Source organism: Dromiciops gliroides, chromosome 2 (genome assembly GCF_019393635.1).
Source record: "Dromiciops gliroides isolate mDroGli1 chromosome 2, mDroGli1.pri, whole genome shotgun sequence".
Classification (NCBI taxonomy): Eukaryota; Metazoa; Chordata; class Mammalia; order Microbiotheria; family Microbiotheriidae; genus Dromiciops; species Dromiciops gliroides.
This window is the reverse complement of record NC_057862.1, coordinates 208,885,189-208,907,919: the sequence shown is the minus strand read 5'-3', so window position 1 is coordinate 208,907,919 and position 22,731 is coordinate 208,885,189. Positions and strand designations below refer to the sequence as shown.

General features: G+C 37.9%; 1 pseudogene; it reads left to right on the top strand.

Annotated features, from left to right (window-relative positions):
- Positions 1–4,252: 4,252 nt before the first annotated feature.
- LOC122738585 lies at positions 4,253–5,859 on the top strand (annotated as a pseudogene).
- Positions 5,860–22,731: the final 16,872 nt, after the last annotated feature.

The window sequence follows — 22,731 nt, the reverse complement described above, 5'->3', positions numbered from 1 at the left end:
AGGGACAGTACAGGCTAATTAGAGCACCCAACATTCTCATGTACTCTTTTATCCAGGTACTAGCCAGGCCTGACTTTTCATTATTCTCTTAGTTCATCTAAGTACTACTATTACTAATGACTAACATTTATATGGTACTTTTAAGGTTTTTGTAAAACACTACATATACACAAAACACATATGTAAATATCATACATATATATACTACATGTATGTATATGTTCATATATGTGTATATATAAATATATGTAAGTATAAATCTTTCTCTCTGTGTGTGTGTGTGTGTATATATATATATATATATATATATATATATATATATATATATATATACATACACCCCCCCCCAGGGTCATATAACTGAGTCTAAGGCAGGATTTGAACTCAGGCCTTTTTTGATTCCAAGTACACCACTATTCACTATCTCAGTTGCTAACTAGGCTTCACCCTACTTAGTTTATGAACTCACATGAGATCAGATATGTTCAGGGTTTTATGATTCTTTATCACCTAGACCTCATAGGTGGGGAAGGATTTAAAGAAATTGAGTTGAAGAATAGTTTTTGGTGTTAGATCAATCAGCAGAGTGAACCTTGGCCTGGGGCTCTATGACTTGGGCATTTGGAATTTCCTGAGACAGAGACATACATGCATCGTAAAAAGAGGCAGGATGTGATGGGAACCTACACAGGCCCTAGTTGATAGTTCCTTTTTATTGTTTCCAATATGGGTCCTTTTGTTTCTGTTCCTTACTAGCTTGTTCTAGGTCTTTATTAACTCAGGCTCATAGCATTAGAACAGTTTTTTAATTGTTTCCTCTGTCTCTAGTCTTTCCTGCCTCATGTACTTTAATGTACTGCCACCGGATTAATGTTTAAAACATTGCTTTCATCATGTTATTTCCCTACTTACTATTTCATCCCCTTCCTCAAACTGTCTTTAGGATAATGCTAGTGTCATAGAATTTTAGAGCTTTTCCTCTTGACATTCAAGACTCTTCACAATCTAACACAAGTAATTTTTCCATCCTATAGCATTTCCTATTACTCTGCTATGTACATATCACACCCTAGCTGGACTGGCCTATTTGCCATGTCTTCACCACCTTATGGGTGAAGACATTTAGTTTAGGCCATTCCTGCATATATAGTTTACGGGATTATAGACTTAAGAGTCTGAAGGAAACTCCTAGACCATCAAGTCCAGCCTCTTTATTTTGTAAATGAGAAACTGAGGCCCAGAGTGGTTAAGTAATTTACCCAGGGTCATCCAGCTTGGAGAATTTCAATCCCAGGTCTTCCTTAGGGAATTTAGAGATCAATGAGCCCAAACCTTACATATAATAACAGACTTAAGGAGTTAGGAAAACCTAAATTCAAGTCTTTTCTCTGACACTTATTGGCTGTATAACCTAACCTCTCTTGGCATCAGTTTCATCTCTAAAATGTGGATAGTAATAGGCCCTGCCTCACAGGGTTGTTGTGAGGACCAAATTAGATACCATATGTAGCGTGCTTTGTTATTTATGGTTCTGGATATTGGTTAGATAAGGAACCTGAGGTGGGAAGTAAGAAGACTTGCCCAAAGTCACTAAGCTAGGAAATGGCAGGGTTAATACTTGACTTTAGGGTTCCTCTGCTTGTTCAATATCACTTTACCATCCTTTCTACCAACCTACTTCTTGCACTTTCTTTTTTGTTGTTTGTTTGTTTTGTGGGGCAATAAGGGCTAAATGACTTGCCCAGGGTCACACAGCTAGTAAGTGTCAAGTGTCTGAGGCCAGATTTGAACTCAGATCCTCCTGAATCTAGGGCCAGTGCTTTATCCACTCCGCCATCTAGCTGCCCCCTCTTGCTCATTCTTTTTTTTTTTTTTTTTTTAGTGAGGCAATTGGGGTTAAGTGACTTGCCCAGGGTCACACAGCTAGTAAGTGTCAAGTGTCTGAGGTCGGATTTGAATTCAGGTCCTCCTGAATCCAGGGCCGGTGCTCTATCCACTGTGTCATCTAGCTGCCCCCCTCTTGCTCATTCTTGAAAGCCTACCTCAAGTACTACCTTCTCCATGAAAATCATCCTTTTCTATTAATCATCTCCCCTTTCTCCGAACTCCTATAGTACTAATTTTTCATACTACTAGTTTTGTGCAAAATAGTTCCCTTACTGTTAATGATCATTTTTATGTGTTTATGTCTTTTTTATTCCAAAGAGACTGTGAGGCCTCAGTCTTAGTGCTTTGGTAGGTCTCAAAGGATATTTGTTGATTTATTGATTGATTGATGAATTTTCTTCTAGTGAACATGCATACAATTAAACCTTTACTAATGTAGGTAAACACTTCTAGGAAAACAAAAGGTTAAGTGGAGACCATTAACCAACCAACTCAATAAACCTTTAAGTTAATCAACATTAACCAACCTAATGTTAACCAACTTAACAGAACATGAGGTTGATTCCTATGGGACCATAGGAACAATGTTTGTGCAAAACTGTTAGCATTTTGACAATGTAAATGCAGTAATGCTCAGGAAAATCAATGTTGCTGGTATTCTAGTATTAACTTGTATTGATGCTAACTTGTGATGGCCTAGTTACTGTTCTTTACATGTTATTCTCCCTTTCTTGTCTCTAAGACTTGCCACTGGCTTTCCTTCACACCTGGGATCCTCTTCTTCATCCCCTCTACCTTTTAGAATACCTGGCATCCTTCAAGGCTCAGATCAAAGGTTTATTTCTAGAAGAGGCTTTTCCCATTCCTTCAATGATTAATTATTTTCCTTATAAGATTATGTATTTTTAAATTTACTTATTTGTAATTTGTAAGTAATGATTCATTTGGACTCCTACTTTATTCCAATCAGTTTGATATTTTGTATCAATCATACAGGAATATCTAGATAAGATAGATTTTTATAGTAGGCCTATAAATTAGGCCTCAAAACTTTAATGTAATGTTCACAACTTATTTAACAGTCATGAAGTTCACTTGTACAACCACAGGAATGCTGAGAAAGATATCTATCCTGGGGGCAGCTAGGTGGCACAGTGGATAAAGCACTGGCCCTAGATTCAGGAGTACCTGAGTTCAAATCTGGTCTCAGACACTTGACACTTGACTGTGTAACCCTGGGCAAGTCACTTAACTCCCATTGCCCTGCAAAAAAAAAAAAAAATGATATATCTATCCTGTTTTGCTCAAATTCCATGTCCAAATCCAGCATGTGTGGGATGTCTTGATGCTTTGGAAATTCCCCCAACTTATTTCTGTACCTCCAGACCACCCTCTCATGCCCAACATGAGGAAAGGTCCATTTTATTGTTTGTTTTTTTTTTTTTTTAGTGAGGCAATTGGGGTTAAGTGACTTGCCCAGGGTCACACAGCTAGTAAGTGTTAAGTGTCTGAGGCCGGATTTGAACTCAGGTACTCCTGAATCCAGGGCAGGTGCTCTATCCACTGCGCCATCTAGCTGCCCCCAGGTCTATTTTATTAACATCGTAGCATAGATATCTCATGCTTCATCTAACCTGTGACCCCCTGCTGATATACCATTTTGTTTTAGCTGATACATTTTTGGCCCATAAAACAAGGTCTATCAACCAGTGGGATTTTGTATTTTGTGTTGCCTCTCCAGAACATCCAGGCATTGAACCCAGTGTCAAAACCTATGAAAATAAGGTCCTAGGGACCAGGAGCATCTCAAATTTTGAGGAAGATCTGAAGTCCACTTTATTAGAGGGGACCTTGGCACCATTGGTAAAGTGCTATTGTCTTGGAGATCTGCCTCCATGGTCTTTCTTAAAAATTCTACAATTTTGGAGCCCATAAAATATGTTTTTTCCCATTAAAATATAAATCCTTTGAGGGCAGGGAGAGTACCTGGCTTAGTAAGTGCTTAATAAATGCCTTTTGATTGATTGATTGATTGATTGACTATACAACAGAGCTGTTCTTTATTATAGTATATATGGTTATAATGTATTATATTAATAGTATTATTGTCAAATAATTCTGCTCAGGTCATCATTATGTAGAGTAAACTTGTAGTCTGGAAGAGTATCTCCCTACCTCCCCCCACTAAATATGAAAGCAGGATGATTTAATTCAGGGGTTTTAACCTTTATTCTTTTTTGTCATGGATCTCTTTGGAAGTCTGGTGAAGCGCTCCCCTTTCTCCTTCTTCCTCTCCGGGTTCCCCTTTGATCACATTGCTGCTGCCTCTGCCACAGGCTCAGGATCCATGCCAACCCCCTTTACCATGGAGGACTACCACAAGCTGGACCAACAGAAATTGTAGGCATTGAAGGACACCACTAGTCGGCTGTGCATCAACTCCATCCAAGTCACCACTATGGCCGGCTCAGGCCACCCCACATCATGCTACAGTGTGGCAGAGATCATAGTGGTCCTCTTCTTCCACACTATGAAGTACAAGCCCCAGGACCCCAGGGACCCAAGCAACAACCGCTTTGTGCTCTCCAAGGGTCATACGGCTCCCATCCTCTATGCAGTCTGGGCTGAGGCTGGCTTCCTGCCAGAGACTGAGCTGTTGAACTTGTGGAAGATCAGCTCCATTCTAGATGGCTACCCAGTCCCTAAACAAGCCTTTATAGATGTGGCTACTGGCTCCCTGGGCCAGGGCCTTGGAGCAGCTTGTAGAATGGCCTATACAGGCAAATACTTCAACAAAGCCAGCTACTGTGTTTATTGTTTGCTGGACAATGGGGAGATATCTGAAGGCTCTGTGTGGGAGGCCATGGCCTTCATGGGATTCTACAAGTTAGACAGCCTGGTCTCCATCCTTGACATTAGCTGGTCAGGCCAGAGTGACCCTGCTCCGCTGTAGCACCAAGTGGAAGTGTACCAGAAGTGATGCGAAGCCTTTGGGTGAAACACCATCATGGTGTATGGACACAGTGTGGAGGAACTCTGCAAGGCCTTCGACCAGGGCAAGCATAAGCCACTGGCTATCATTGCAAAGATGTATAAGGGCAGAGGAATCTCAGGTGGGGGATAAGGAATCTTGGCATGGGAAGCCTCTCCCCCAAAACATGGCAGAATTGGTCATTGAGGAAATCTATGGCCAAATCCAAAGCAAGAAGAAGATTCTAGCTTTCCTCCCCAAAGAGGATGCCCTAACAGTGAACATCACCAACATCTGGATGCCCTCTCCCCCAAATTACAAACTTGGAGACAAGATGGCCACTTGCAAAGCCTATGGCATGACCCTGGCCAAACTGGGGCATGCTAGTGACCACACATGTGATTGCCCTAGATGGGGACACCAAGAATTCGACCTTTTCAGAACTCTTCAAGAAGGAACATCCTGATCGCTTCATTGATTGTTTCATTGCAGAACAGACCATAGTGAGCATTGCCATGGGCTGAGCCACACGGGACTGGACTGTGCCTTCCTGCAGCACCTTTGCTGCCTTCTTCACCAGGGCTTTCAACCAGATCTGTATGGTGGCCATCTCTGAGAGCAACATCAACCTGTGTGGCTTTCATTGTGGAGTGTCCATTGGTGAAGATGGGCCTTCTCAGATGGCTCTTGAAGATCTTGCTATGTTCTGGAGCATTCCCAATGGGACAGTCTTTTACCCAAGTGATGCTGTGGCTACTGAAAAAGCAGTAGAGTTAGCTGCCAACATGAAGGGCATCTGTTTCATAAAGACCAGCTGCCCAGAAAATGTGATCATTTACAACAACAATGAAAACTTCCAGGTTGGCCAGGCTAAGGTGGTCCTGAAGAGCAAAGATGACCAGGTGACTGTGACTGGAGCTGGGGTGACCCTCCATGAAGCCTTGGCAGCTGCTGAGCAGCTGAATAAAGAATGTCAAAACATTTCAGTATCTTTGCAATGAAAACCTTAAATATGGACATGATGAATCAAACACAAGTGAAATACAGGTTTTGATATATAGCAGGTTGGCATAAGAAATCAAATGTGGGGGCAGCTAAGTGGCGTAGTGGATAAAGCATCAGCCCTGGATTCAGGAGGACTTGAGTTCAAATCTGGCCTCAGACACTTGACACTAGCTGTGTGACCCTGGGCAAATCACTTAACCCTCATTGCCCCATCCCCCCAAAAAAATTAAATGTGAATTTTGGAGGAGTTTTGAAGAAGCCTCAGATGAGATGTCAAGACCAGCAAATGACACAGAAAAAGTTTAGAAACTCAGAAATACAAAAAATATATGTAAATATTGTATGATATCAATATATTTTATCTTTTAATACCATAATAATTCTGACTTCTTCTCTGGTATGAAGAGAGGGCCAAACATTTTTATGTGGATTTTCCAGATCATGTGGATACTGTGCCCCTAATCCCAGCAATGTGGAAGAGATAACTGTATCTGCACATACACATGTGTCTCTATATAGATATGTGTACATATATATATATATAGATAGATATGTAGATATAGATACATATACATATATGTATGCATTTATGAATACTTCCAATCCAGAGTCTAAGAGTTTGCTGAATTGTTAAGGTAGATAGGTGCCAAAGATAATGACCTTTGACCAGGGAAAACCCTGGGCAATAAGGGTTAAGTGACTTGCCCAGGATCATACAGCTAGTGTGAGAAAATTGTTAATAATAGGGTGTTTTGGGGTTCTATGAGACCCAGAAAGCCTGGCTAGACCTTTCTTGGGGCCAGTCCAGAGTCAGAACAATTTCAAAGTAAATGTGGTTGGACCTTGGATTGTGAATAGGGATTAAAACTACACTTAACTGGGGGGCGGCTAGGTGGTGCAGTGGATAGAGCACTGGCCCTGGAGTCAGGAGGACCTGAGTTCAGGTCCGGCCTCAGACACTTAACACTTACTGGCTATGTGACCCTGGGCAAGTCACTTAACCCCAATTGCCCCACTAAAAAAAAAAAAAAAAACAAACCTCAAAAACCTACACCTACCTGAAGGCTTTTTCCCTTTGGAGGGCTCCTTACTCTGACATCAGCCGGACCACCCTCAAATCCAGTAAACCAATGGGTTTGAATGATGCTAACCAATTGGCTTTAAGCAATGTGTAAGGGCTGGCTTTCCTCCTGCCCGCAGCCAACTTACACAGTGATTCGAGCTCTTGCTCCTGGAACTTGGTGAGAGCAGAAACAGCCCACTATGGTTCCCGTTTATCTCTCCTTCTTAACTTTCTGAGCCATGTGCTCTCTTTACTAATATTTAATATGCTTTAATAAATGCTTAATGCCCCCAAACTAATGCAGTAGCCTCTAATTTCTACGTAACAAATATGTAATAAACCCCAGCTACGTTCCCTAAACTTGGGACAATTAAAGGGTGACCATATGATTTTAAATGCCACACTAGTAAGTGTCAAGTGTTTGAGGCCGGATTTGAACTCAGGTCCTCCTCAATCCATGGCTGGCGATTTATCCACTGCCCCACCTAGCTGCTGATGACCTTTCACCAAAAAACAAACAAAAAAAATACAAACCCAAAGTTAAAAACATATATGGACTTAAGGTAGAGCATGAGAGACAGAGCCTGTACATATAAATTTGCTGATGGTGAGCATTGTTTTATATTACAATATATAATTGAGGTAAGCTACAGGTCTCAAGTACTGGAAAGGTCTTTTGTCTGGTATAAAGTATTTCTGTACTGCTTTAACAAAACATGCTTCTTGCAATAATTTTAAGAAGTAGGCAGTACAAAGTTCTTTTTTAATTCCTATTTTGTATTTGAAACCAAGAGACTGAGGCATTAAATGATTTCACTACAGTCACACAGCTATTAATTATCAAAATAGAATTCAAATCTAAGCCTCTTGAAGTCAAGCACTCAAGCCACTCCAGTTCCCTACTGGAGAGAGTTTAAGAGTAATCCTGCTGATGGACAGGGCATGGACTAGGTAACTTCTCTGGTTCCCCTTTCCAGTTCTGTGATTACATTATGGTGATCCTTACTTTGGTTTCAGAATAGAATAAAACAAGTTGAGAGCTTTGGAGATTTACTCAGACTTGAATGGTGAGTTAGCTTCCACCTAGATTGTTTTATTCATCATCCTCAGACCCAGTTTCAGTCATTTTGCCTGACGTCATTCCATGTTGGGTAGCCGAAAAGGCATCCAGATGCATGGTCCCTGGCTAACCACATGATGGCATCCCTGCCCTTCTGTTCCCGGGTAAGTTTCTGCACTGCATCTGCAGTACTGGTTGCTGCTGTTGCTTCGCCACTGTCTGCTGGCCTTTACAATGACAAGCCCACCAAAGCCCCTGGGTAGACAGTATTTGTTTTACATCCAGGTGTGTACTGCTTCTACATTGAAAACTCAATAGACGCAAATGTAAAGTTAAAAATATAAAACCAAAAACAAATAATTAGGGAGTGATTCTGTATTCAAGGAGGATTTCCCCCCTCTCTTTTCATGATACAATGAAAAGAATATTGGCTATACATTCAGAGTACTCGGGTTTATATTCTCAGTTACTCACTGCCTATGTAACCTTGGGCAAGTCAGATCATTTCCCAGGTCCCCGGTTTTCTCCTCTGTATAATGAGAAGCTTGGCCTAGATGACATTTGAGGTCCCTTCTTCTGTCCATCCTATGATTCCTTCATCCCATGATTCACCGCATTGTTTCATTAAAAAGGAGGAATTTTTTTGTAAATTCAATGAGATGTTTATAGGACATTCTCTCCTTGAAAGAAAAAAAAACACTTAAAGTGAAGTTATAAACAGTGGCCCATTGAAGATCAGTTAGAAATTAAGGAAAGCCTCCCTGAGTTTATAATGTAATCAGTGGGAAAATAAAAATTTTATTTATACAGATTTTTTTTTCTAGAAAAATGTTAATTATGTAAAGCAAGGTACCTAGCAGTATGTTTTTTTTTTTTCCTTCCTTTAAAAAAATGTATTTCTTTTAGATAAAAGAGACCACAGATTATTGGTTTATAGGGTTAGAACTGGAAAGGACTTTAGAGGGTACCCCTTCATTGTAAAAATATTTTCAGACAGAGATCAAATCCCTTCCCTGGTCGGCTCCTGTGTTATCAGAAGTTGCTTTGTGTTTGCTGATGTGCCTTTGAGGTTGTCTTGATGACAGGCTATAGCTCTTATTAGTCTTGTTAACGTCCTCAGAGAAAGGCCAACACTAATTCCTGGAATTGAAACTTGGGCTTGCCATGGTGATACATAGCTAAATCCAGGATTCGGATGGAGCAGACAGCTCTTGAGACTGTACGGGATCTCAGTGGCAGCAGGGATAATTGGCCAGTCCCCAAACCTGATGTTAAAGCCGTCTTCTCTTTTTGTGATTTCATTGCAGAGGTTTGCAGTTCCAAAAGAGTGCCAGACAAATCATCCTACCCAGTTTTCTTGAGGAGAATTTTTAGTACTAGGACCTAATGTATCTCTTTTCTAAAATTAAAAAAAAAAGGCTGAGAAATTTAGATATGTTGTTAGATCATGCTCACATACATGTAACTAAAACTGAAATGTGCCCCTTCAAATTCCTTTACTAAAATCAAAACATCACTTGATAGTAAAGACTTTCAACTGATATTAACACTTGTAGCACTGGGAACCCCACAGATTTTCACATGACTTTGGGAAACCTTGCTTTGTCCCATCTTCAGTGCTTTCTTTTGGGTCATCATCTGTTAAAATCATGATCTGAGCCTCCACCAATATATCTCTTAGCCAGTTCATACAAAAAGGAAATGAATTTACAATATAAAAGTGAAAGGCATTCAATTTAAAAAGCAGCACACTCAGAAGTGTGGAATTCAAGCATAATAAACATGATCTGTACCCATAAAAAAAATGGCTGTTACTTCTCATGTTTCTAGAGCAGTGATACTCGAATTCCCCTGTAACCCCTCTGCTTCCTGGTAATAAAAGAAGAGTAACATAATTACTTACAACTCATCTGGTAGAGAAATTTAGAGTATCTGCTGGCTGTCTTTTGTTTATTTTTCCCTCTAATTTTAATGGAAGAGGCAACAGAGTACAGCAGGATGGATGACTGCTAAAACATGCATATACATATACAATATATCACATAACAAATGTATATATACACACATATATATATATACATATACATACATAAAAAAGGGAAAGAGCTTTTACTTTATAGAAATTTCTTATCAACTATAAAATGAAGAGTTTGGATTAATTTACCTTTATGATCCCTTCTAGGTTTTAATCCTATGATCTTAAATATTGGATAGACTTAGGAAACATTTAGCTTAGTCTGTTCCATTCTTACAAATTTATGGGAGACATCCTTGCTCCCTCTCCAAAACTCTATCACTTTCCCAATGTCATATAAAAAACATATATTCAGATAGACAGATAATGTATGTCCATTGCTCTTGCATCATCATATGATCAGACCATGCCAAATAGCTCCTTGTATGTTTCCTGTGGTTCTCACAATCTTGTTCCTGGTTTTTTCCTTCCACTTACAGTCATGATTCTTGTGCTAATTAGTTCTGGTTCATCCAATAACCATTGCTCTACCTGGTTTCTTTGTCCTTTTACAAGTCTCTATAGCCTACTCTACCTCCACACTGTGTCTATCCCCATCCCAGTTCATGAGAACTGATACAATCTAAAATCCAAATTCAAGGCAACCCTGTTATCTTGCATTCTGGAGCTCTCTTCAATGAGCGGTATGTAGTAGATCCACCATGGCAATGCCACAGGAAACTTTTTAGAAAATAATTTGGAATAGTGCTTATACAATAGAAGGCTCATCCATGAGCTCTGGACTAATATGCTTGTTCAGAGTGCTTTAATGCAATATTCATGTGAATTTAAAAGGCTATGTAGGGGCAGCTAGATGGCGCAGTGGTAAAGCACCAGCCTTGGATTCAGGAGTACCTGAGTTCAAATCTGGCCTCAGACACTTGACACTTACTAGCTGTGTGACCCTGGGCAAGTCACTTAACCCCCATTGCCCCGCAAAAAAAAAAAAAAAAAAAAAAGGCTATGTAGACATTTGATAACTGATTTTGATAACTGTTAACTACATGATGAAGAGGGACTGTTGATTAGCATGTAGCTAGAATTAGAGTGCTTCAAATGCTACTAATAGATTAGAGCCCTATCACTATGATGCTTCCAGCCTGGTGACATTCTAGTGAGAGACAATGTTGTTAGGAGGGATGTTGGGTCCTTTCCATCGGATTCTAACATGGGAATTTGGACCTTCAAATTATTCTTAGTACATTTTTTTGTGCCTCTTGATAAAGGATATTGGAGGCTACAATCTTCTGAGTTGAAAGTTGAGGAGAGGGAGGTACTAGATATAGGAGTATAGTTTGTCCTGCTGTTTGTAGCCAGCTAGTTTACCTTTGAGACCTTGAAGAGCAAGGACTTCACTCAGTAGAGAAGTAACTGAGATGAGAGCACATCTGGCTTCAGTGTCTCAGTTCAACATGAACTTGATGGGACCAATGCTATGTAGAAAATCTGATGTCTGACCTATTTTTCTCAGAGACTGTGGTGGCACAGGGGCGAGTGTGCTCTTCACATGTTGGGGAAGAAAGTTTGTACTTTTATTTTTGTACTTTTATTTTTCTATATCTGTGAAGTAAATATCCACTTAAAACACAAATTGATATCAATTTGATTAAAAGGAACTGGGACACTGGTCAATGCTGGTTAGCAGTGGGAAGAACACAATGGAATAAGGGCTTAAGCCAATAGCATTAGATAAGAGCCACCCCCAACCCCTTAGATACCAATAAAATCTTGGGGGGGGGGAGTTAGCTTTGCTTGGGGAGAGCAAGGCCAGGACCATAGCTACACTAAGAAAGTTATTAAATTTCTGTACTCTCCTACCAAGAGATGCCTTTACTAGGTGTATATTCTAGGAAATCAAAAATATGAAGAAAAGACCCACTGTCAGCAAAATAATTTTAGTAGAGGTTTTCTAGTAGGAAAAATGGTAACAAAGTAAATGCCCATTGGTTGGAGAATGGCTAAAAAATTGTGGTACCTGAATATAATGGAAAATCATTGTGTCATAAGGAAGGAAGACTATGAAGACTACACAGAAGCATAGGAAAACATATAAACTGGTATAAGATGAAATAAGTAGAATCAGGAAAATATACAGAAAGACTATAGCAATGTCAATGGAAAAACAACAAAAAAAGACCCCCAAACCATATAATTATCAATTTAATAATCAAGCTTTGCACTGAAATAGATAGTAGGGAATAAGTACTTATATAGAGCCTACTATGTTCCAGGAACCATGCTAATCGCATTTGCATGTTTTGTTTTATCCTAATAACCTTGAAAGGTAGAAGTTATTAGTATCTTCACTTTACAGTTGGGGAAACTGATGCAGACAGAGGGAAAATGACTTACTCAGAGTCATACAGCTAGTAAGTGATAGAGGCTGGGTTTGAACTCAGGTCTTCTTGATTCTAGGCCCAGTCTACTATGTCACCAGTTTCCTCTTTATCTTCTTTGTTGCAGTGAGGAGGGGGTGGGACTTCAGGTGTGGAACATTTCATGCACTGTCACACTGTTGATGTGTTAGTTGTGTCGACAGTATCTCTCTCTTTCTCTCTCTGTGACTCTCTCATTCATTGTTACAAGTAATGAATCTCTAGAAAAAGGATGGAAGAGAGGAATATACTTTGAAAGAAAGTAATGCATAACCAAAATATATCAATAACCTTTTTAAAGAACAGGAGAAAAGTTGAAGCTGCATTAGAAAACTTGAATTGAATATTCACATTATATGCTTACCGATTTTTGATAAAAATTCTAAGTCATTTTTTAATATTCAGTTCAAATGGTATCTTCATGAAGCCTTCCTTACTCTTCAACCCCTCCCTCAGCTGGATGTCTTTATCTTATCTTAGAGCATTTTATATTCCTCATCCACATTTTAATTAATCTGTATACTGAATCTTATTAACACTACTGTGTTATAAGCCTCCTGCAGGCAGGGATTCAGTCTTATTTACCTTTGGAGAGGCATATCCCTTCTAATTGTTCTTCTTCCAATGACATTATTTAACCATAATGTTATTAATGTATTTTTAACCCTAAAGTTGATATCTTCCCTACCACTAAAATAGTAACTACAACAATAAAGTCATTTATTACATTCTGGTGATAAGTCTAACTTGTTTTCAGTCTGCTTAGTTGAAGGCTTTGTTCTTCATTTGTTAATCAAAAAAGCTCAGAGAATGTATTTCCCATGATGTTGGGAGGAAAACACTTAAAGGTCTTGCCATAAAAGTACAAATACCCCATCAATAAACCAAAAGGCACCAGCACAAAGGAAAAGAGAACACACAAAACAAAAAGATACACTAAAAGGAAATTTGAAGTTTTTTCAGCTTTTATCCCACCTTTTGCAAAATTCAGGTCAATCTTCCTTTAGTTGTTCAAATTGAAAGGATTCAGGGAATTTGGCTTTTAGATTCCCCCCAAATTCCAACTCAAATCAATTATGTCCCATCTTTCCCAAGCTCATATGTTGCCTGAGGGTTTAGTATTTTCTATGGTCTTATTTTCTTTGGGGAAGTAGATTGCACTTTCTCCAATACTTAAAAACAATGTCCAAACTCATATGAGTTGTAATTTCTATCTAGATAATAAACCAGGCTTTAGAGAATTCTTGGGAAAGGAATTGTTAGCCTATTTTCCTGTTTTTCTTTTCACTGGATTCTTTCTTTATTATACTTGAGTTCTCTTTCCTCATCCCATTGAGCTGACACGGTAAACCTCCTGGGTCCCTCTGGTAGGTAACATGATATGATAGGACTCTAGACCTTTGGTCTGTTAATATATTCAGGCTTCCTTAGAACACACAACCGTATTATTTCTGTAAAGAATGTATTTTGAACTTTTACCTTTACAAGGTTGTCTATCCAGTACCTTATCTTTCACTTAAAACATTTTTGTAACAGGCCTGATTCTTCTCTGAGATGCTGTAACCAAAACTGTATTTTGACTGAGACAGTTAGTAACATTGTTTCTGTGTGTGTGTGTGTGTGTGTGTGTGTGTGTGTGTATTCAAGAGGAGTGGGGCATGACTATATCTCCCCTGGCAACTAGTTGAGTATATAGGATACACTTAATAATTTATTGTTGTTGGATTTTGTTTGTTTTATTAATGCTTTTGCTTATATTGTTTTATTTTAAATTTATTATTGATATCCTTAGTTTTTATCTCACCTACATTTACCAGTAGTCAATACTCCCATAACTTTTTTTTGAAAGTCCAAGTTTGTTCCACTGTGACTTGTTATTTTAAAAAACAATCTAAGCATAACTTGAATTTTGTGTTTGTGAGAAACAAAAAGAACACAGAAAGCTATATCCAATTAAACCAAGCTGTGAAATAACACACAAAATGCACACACCACAAACACTACCAAATATTTCAGTTTACTGTGTATTATTTTGCAAAGTTGGTTTTGTTATTCTTTTATAATTGTGAACTTTTCTATATAATTTTGATAAGAGAGGAGATATAGGTGGAGGAGGGTTAGTCTATAACCTTTATTCTCCACATCTCATTGTCTCACCAGTCCCTGCCCCTTCATAGGCCCACTCCTGAAGTTGCAGCCTAATTATGCTACTCTCTTGACCAGGGCCTTGAGGCTAACACTATTTGTTGTATTTATATATTTCCTAACCATTTAACATTTATAAAACTGTGCTACTATTTTTATTAGGTTCTTATCTTTTTTTCTTTAATGCATTGCTGATGAAGCTTTTGACAGTTGTGTCCCAACTCCGTTTGATCCATAAGCTTTGTGGTTTTTATTGTGTTATTTTGCATAGTGCAGTGCTTTATAGGCACACATATGTTGCATTATAACAGAACTGATTATATTTCTTCCCCTTTTCCCCATCCAAGAGAACCATTCTTTATAAGAAAAAAATGAAAATAGGGGGAAAGTTTCAGAAAAAGTAGGCAACGCATTAACCAAGTCTGATGTCATACACATTGCTCTATACCTATAGTCCACTTCAGCAAAAAAGGAGACAGGTGCATTTTAATTTCTCTTTTCCAGAGCCAAATTAACACTTTATAATTTCATGTCAATTAGTTCCTGTTTTGTTCTTTCTGCTCTTTCCTTTTACATTGTTGTACTCATTATGTATATTATTTTCCTAGTTCAACTTACTTCCCTTTGCATCAATTCACATATTCCCCAGGCTTTTCTGTATTAATTTTTCATGATTTATTCCAGTATTATATTTATGGACCATAATTTATATAGAAATTTATTAACAGACTTCTAATTTATTCCCATTCTTTGAAGCTACAAAAAGTATTTCTTTAAATATGTTGGTATATGGGACTTTCTTTTTATAATTGACCTTCTTGTAGTATAGGCCTAACAATTGGATCTCTAAGTAAAAGCATGAGATGATTTTAGTCACTTTCTTCAGTAATGAAATTTCAGATTGCTTTCTAATTCATAGTTCCACTAAAAGTGTAAGAGTATTCCTATTTTCTCAGAACTTTTCCAACACTGGCCTATTTCCATCTTTTTTCATATTTGACAGTTTTCTGGCTGTGAGGTAAAACCTCGGAGTTTTTCAATTTGCATTTCTCTTGCTATTAGCAATTTGGGGCAATCTATACTGTTCTTGGTTCTTAATGTTGGCAATTCTTTTGAGAACAGGTTGTTCATATTCTTTGATCATTTATCCACTGGTCAATGGTTTTGGTACTGAGGCATCTCTGTTAGATCCTTAGCATACCTTTGATAAAATGTAATTAACACACCATTTCATACAAAAACCATCCATCAACAATTAGTCTAGGTGCATTAATTTTGTTTATATGTTTTATGTCATTGAAATAATTTATTTTATCTTTTGTGATTGCCTCTATTACTTGTTTCATTAATTTTACTTTTGCTTACCATAGCTTTGAAAGGTAAGGGACCTAGTTCTCTCTTTTTTTAATGGTATAATCTTTATTAGATTATGCATCTATTTTGAACTTATTGTGATATATGGTCTGTTGTTGGTCTAAATTTAATTTCTGCCAAATTTCTTACCAGTATTCTTAGAATGTTTTTGCCATATAGATGGTTCTTCCTCAAGCTACTTATATCCCCAAATTGCCATCTTATAGAGTTGTCATATCTTTATGTAGTCTGTTATACAGATTTATATAGTCAGTTTCACAGTTCTATAACATTTTTTAATAAGTAAAAAATAATTTTAATGATTACTAATTGATAGTATAATTTGAGGTCTGGAAGTACTCTTTCCTATTCATTCCCACTCTTCTTGTAGTTTTGTTTGCATAGCGCTAGATCTATGAATGAGTTTTTGAATTATTGTTATTCTTATTTCCTCAGAATTGTCCAGTTATAAGCACTGAATATATATCCTATTATGTAATTTATCCTTTATTACATTAAGGAGTATTTTTTAAATTGTTATATTATACAGGCCTATCTTTCTGTAGCTTATTAATTTCCAAATATACCTTTTTTTCTTCTTCTACGTACAAAACTGCCCTTGTCCTTTTTCAATTTTTTTTCCTTTAAGGATTTAGATATCATGTTACTTTTTTATTGTCTATCATAATTTAAACCATAAAGTAGTTTCTGCATTTGTCTTGACATTGGAAATTTTTAGTTTTGCATGATAGCATGATTCAATTTCTCCTTTTTAAAAATCACTGTATTCACAGTGAATTTCATTCTACCTTCAGATCTTCATTCTGTAGAATATATGTCCTTTCTTCTTAAGTGTATTTGTTTTGTGATGGAGCCAAGATAGTAGAGTTGAGGCACCATCCCAGCTGAACTCTCCCCAAATTCTCCTGCAAACAACCTTAAAATAACACATCAAATCGAAAGCTGGAGTGGTATAACTAACAAAGTGCAAGGATGAGACATTCTTCCAGCCCAAGATAACTTAGGTGGTTGGAAGGAAAGGTCTGTGACACTAGGTGAGGCTTTTCTGGCATGCAGACAGAAGCAACACCAGAGGTGGCTATGATAGAAGCAACAGCAGCAGCTTCTGGAACTCTTGACCCAAAGAGTTTGCACAGCAGAAAGGAGCACTAGCTTTTGTGGCTGCAGGGGAGTAGGGGACTTGACCACAGTTCAAAGGCTTAGAGTAATGCTAGTTCTTGCAGCTGCAGAAGATTAGGGGCCATACCTGGGTAAAGACCAAAGTGCAGGCCAGGAGAGCAGTGAAAACCCTTTTCCCCAGGTCACACTACTTTAGAAACAACAAAAATTATAGACCCCCAGAATTAGTTCTGAAAACAGCAGTTTGAAAGAGCTTGACACTTGGGATAATTTCCTTTCTTGACCTATGGGGGAAGAGCTTAGCTTTAGATAAAGTACAAAGTCAAGAAATAAGATGGAAACATTAGCAAACAACAACAAAGAAATACAAGACCATAAAAAGCTACTATGGTGAAAGAGAAAATCAAGACACAAACTCAGAAAAAGACACTATTAAAACAGTTACAAGCAAAACCTCAAAGGAGGAAAAAAAGTGAATTGAAAATAAGCCCAATAAGAAATCTTAGAGGATCTAAAGAAGGCTATAAGTGGTAAAAAGAAAGGTTGAGAAAAGAGATAAGAGTGATATATGAAAATTATGAAAAGAGAATAAACAACTTTATAAAAGAGGCACAAAAATTCATGGAAGAAAAGAACTCCTTAAAACACAGAATTAACCAAATGGTTAAAAAAGGGGTACAAAAGCTTACTGAAAAAAAATAACACCTTAACAATTAGAATTGAGCACGTGGAAGCTAATGATTTCATGAGACATCAAGGAACAATAAAACAAAATCAAATGATGAAAAAAATAGAAGAAAATGTGAAATATATCCTTGGCAAAACAACTGATCTGGAAAATAGATTGAGGAGCGATAATTTAAGAATTATAGTATTACCTGAAAGCCATGATTAAAAAAAGAGCCTGGATACTATATTTCAAGTAGTTGTAGGGGAAAACTACCCTGATATTTTACAACCAGAAGGTAAAATAGAAATCGAAAGAATCCATCCATCACCTCTTGAAAGAGATTACTGTTGACTTTTTTCTCATGTCTTTCCTGCTTCACCCTCATTTCTCTTTCCATTTTTTCCTCTACCTCTCTAACTTTATCTTCAAAGTCCTTTTTAAGGGCCTCTATGGCTTGAGACCAATTCATATTTTTCTTGGAAGCTTTAGATATGGGGGCCCTGACACTGACATCTTCCTCTGAGGGAGCACGTCGATCTTCCTTGTCACTGAAGAAACTTTCTATGGTCTTCACCTTTCTCTATCTGTTCATCTTGGCTTTTACTTGACTTTTAGCTTGTTAAAGTGGGGCACTGTTTCTAGGCTGCACTATCCCAAGCTTCAGAAGGTCCCAGGTGGTAAGATTTAATGAGGAGCAGGTTCTTCACTCTCCTGGCCTGTTCCCCAGTCTGTAGATGGCCCCAGACCAACTTGCTAATTAACCAGCATTTTGTGTTGTGGTTGTCAGCTCTGACGAGCCTGTGCCCGTCCCCCACCTGGGCCAATGCTACTCAATCCTGCCTCCTGGTTCCTAGCAAGGGTGAAAATTCCAAATTTTGCCTCAACACCAGTATAGATCCCTGTAATCTCCCCCCTGCCAAGGGCTCAGCCCTCTCATCAGACTGTGATCTTAGTTCCAGATGGCACTGGTACTTCAGCTGATTCAGAGGCTTGGGGGTCTCCTTCTCTGGTGAGGCCTTCCTTACTGTGGGGTTGGGTTCCACTCATGTCTCAGCACAGCAGCTCCCTCCTTCCAACCTTCCAAGCTGTCCTTGGTTGGAAGATGAGTTCAGCATATTCTTCTGTGGGTTTTGCTGCTCCAGGAATTGTCCTATGGCATTATTTGGATGTTTTTTGGAGCAATTGTGATAAGTTCAAGAGCTCACTGCTTTTCCTATGCCATGTTGGCTCTGCCCCAGAAATGTATTCTATACAGGAGCTCATCCCAGATGAAGAATATCTCTCTCTTCACTGAGTTATTAAAGAATATTTTTGTAAACTTTAGTGCTTTATATATTTATGAATTATTACTGTTTTCCTTCTTGCAGCTGGACTCTTTTAGTGTTATTTTTGTTCTAGTGAATGATTTGAGAGTTTAGGTGTTTGTTTTTTCTAAGAGTGAGACCAAAAACAATGTTTGTGACTGGGATCTTGGAGATGTTCAAAGGAGGATTAAAGTTTGTAGATGACCCCAGACCAACTTGCTAATCAACCAGCTTTGTGTGTTGTGGTTGTCAGCTCTGACGAGCCTGTGCCCCTCCCCCACCTGGGCCAATGCTACTCAATCCTGCCTCCTGGTTCCTAGCAAGGGTGAAAATTCCAAGTTCTGCCTCAACACCAGCATAGATCCCTGTAATCTCCCTCCTGCCAAGGGCTCATCTCTCTCAGCAGACTGTGAACTTAGCTCCAGATGACACTGGCACTGCAGCTGATTCAGAGGCTCGGGGGGGGGGGTGGTCTCTTTCTCTGGCAAGGCCTTTTTGGGACTAGATCTGTGTCAGGGTGACTATGGGATTGGGTTCCACTCATGTCTCAGCACAGCAACTTCCTCCTTCCAACCTTCCAAGCCATCCTTGGTTGGAAGATGATTTCAGCACATTTTTCTATGGGTTTTGCTGCTCCAAGCACTGTCCTATGGCATTGTTTGGATGTTTTTTGGAGTGATCGTGTCATGAGTTTGAGTGCTCACTCAAAACAGATTACTAAATGGAAATTCCCAGGAATATTATAGCCAAATATTAGAGTTCCTAGGTCAAGGAAAAATATTTGAAGCAGCCAAAAAGAAACAATTCAAATATCATGGAACCACAGTCAGTATAACACACGATTGAGCAGTTTCCATGTTAAAGGAGTGGAGGGATTGGAATATGATATTTTTGATTTTTATATTTTTATACTCTTTCTATTTTAAGTTACAGCTTTGTACCTGTTTTTCTTATACTACTTCACTGTTAGTATATTTCTTGAGTCTTAATTTATCTCTTATTTAGCTACTTTATCCCAGTTTCCTGGTTTACTTAAAAAATTTATATTCATTTATCATCTTCCCCTTCCTTTTGACTTTTTTTTTTAAATCCAAGAGAAGTTTATGGCCCAAAAATCTACCGTGCAAACCTATTAGCTTAACTAAAATTCTTTTGTCATTCCCTTTACTGACAAATTTTTATTTGCTTTGTCTTCCTCCTTATTTATATCATTTCTAGTCTATTTTCAAGTCAATTATCACATACTATATGCTACATTCTTATTGCTTGTTCTTTATTCTCAGTGTATCCCTAATGGATATAGAATTTATGAAGTAACAAATTTGATTTCCCTCTTCTATATAATTTCTATGGGTTTTTTTTGTTTGTTGTTGCCTTCATAGATTTCATGTCCCTTCCATTGTGTTTCATATCTTTTTATGATACTTACTACTTCCAATTTCTCCAAATATGCACTCAAATCTCCCTAATTCTAAAAAAATGATTTCTGTGGTCTTTTTATATCCATTCACTATTATAGCTATACCATATATCTATACAATTCACTGTTAAAATTATTGAAAAAGTTGCCTATACCTGACATCTACTTGCTCAATTCCTATTCTCTTTTCAACCCTTTCTGAATAGGATTTTATCCTTCTAATGAAATCACTTAAAGGTCACCAATGACCTTCTAATAGATCACTTCCTAACTGGCAAACTCAATTTTTTTTTTCCTCCTTCATACTCTGATTTCTCTGCAGCTTTTGGTTTTGTTATCTATACCTTCTTAGTTGATATTCTCTCCTTTCACATATTCAGAGACATTATTCTACTCTGGTTCTTCTCCTATGGCAGATACATAGTAAGCACTTAAATAAATGTTTGTTGACTGAATGATTGACTTTCTAACCATTCCCCTCTCTCCTCTATTAGTTACTCATTGTCTTCCCAAACTTTTACTCTATTTAACAAATATTTGCCCTTGGTCCTTTTCCCTTCTTTCTTTATACTCTCCCTTGCCAATCTCATTCACTCCCATTGCTTCAAATACTGTTTCTATGTAGATGATTTTAAAAGCTATATTTCTAGTACTGACCCATTTTTCTGAGCTCAAGACCTGTCTTTTGTTGTTGTTGTTTGTTTGTTTGTTTGTTTTTGCGGGGCAATGGGGGTTAAGTGACTTGCCCAGGGTCACACAGCTAGTAAGTGTCAAGTGTCTGAGGCCGGATTTGAACTCAGGTACTCCTGAATCCAGGGCTGGTGCTTTATCCACTGAGCCACCTAGCTGCCCCCAAGACCTGTCTTCTTAACTGCCATTGGGAAATCTGCACCTTGTTGTTTCATTGGCATTCCATGTTCAACATGGCAAAAACGGAATTTATTATCATTTTTCTTAAAACTGGACCTGTTCCTATTTCTCTCTGTGGCATCACTGTTCATCCTGTCTCCCTTGTTAATAACCCCTTCTTTTTTTTCTCCATTGCCTTTCTTAGCTTATCAGGATATCCCTTATCCTCTGTACCTACTGAAGTCATTCTAGCACAGGCATTCTTTATCACATGCCTAAACCCTTTTTAGCCTCATTTTGGGTCTCCTACTCTCATTCAGTTTTCCTTCTACCCACCATAATACTGCTGGAATATTCTTTCTTACATATGGTGCAGTCATGTATATAATTTAAAATTTTCTAATGGCTTCATAATGACTAAAGTTCAAACTATCCTACATGGCATTGAAAGTTTTTGACAACTTGACTATACTTAACCTTTGCAACCTCAGTTTGCATTACTGCCTACCAAACACTCTGTACTACAACCAAACTGGATAGTCTCTACCCTTTGAAAACTCACTGTATCCCTCACTCTTTCCCATCTTTTCTTTACATCTTCTTTATGGTGAGAATTTCCTTCTTAATCTATTTTCTTTTACTTGCTATATTTTCCCCCTTTAAATTTGAGTTCATATAACATCTCTTCTCAAAAATATTTCCTTATCCCATAATGAATAATGAACTTTGCCTACAAATTTCACATGGCGACACATTTTATACCACTATGATGTGCTGTTCATATAAGATTTGCTATTTTAAATATAATGGTGTTAACATATTTCAATCTTTCAATCAATCCATGTGCTTATGATGTACCGAAAGGTATACTAAATATAGAGACAAAAAATTATGACCTACTATAAAAAAGCTTATCTGTCTTATACATATAAATAATTACAAATTTCAGGGTAATCAAAACACCACAATTCAGTTTTAAACTATACAATCTTAAACTATATAAACAAAGTGAATACAAGGAAATTCAGGGGTAGGATCTCCAATAGCTGGGATTATCCGGAAAGGTCTCATGTAGGAGTTGGTGATCAAGCTGAGTCTCCAAGTAGATAGTGTTTCAAAGAGGAAGAGGTGAGTAGAGAATGGGGGGGCAGACTTTACAAAGAAATTGAGATAGGACATGGGATGTTGTGTTTGAAGAACAGCAAATAGTCCACTTTGGCTCTGTAAGTAAAGGGGATTTATACATACAAACTTTGAAAAAGTAGGCTAGAGAGCTAGATTATGAAGGGCTTTATTTTACATGATAAATAAAAGATAAAATGCAAAAAGAGTTTGTGTTTTATCCTAAAATCAAAAAGAAGACATGTGTGCTTCTTGAATAAGAATGACATGCTTAGACCTGTGGCAGATATGTTGAAGAGAGAATGGAGAAGGGAAAAACTTGAGGCAGAGAGACAAAGTAGGAGACTACTACA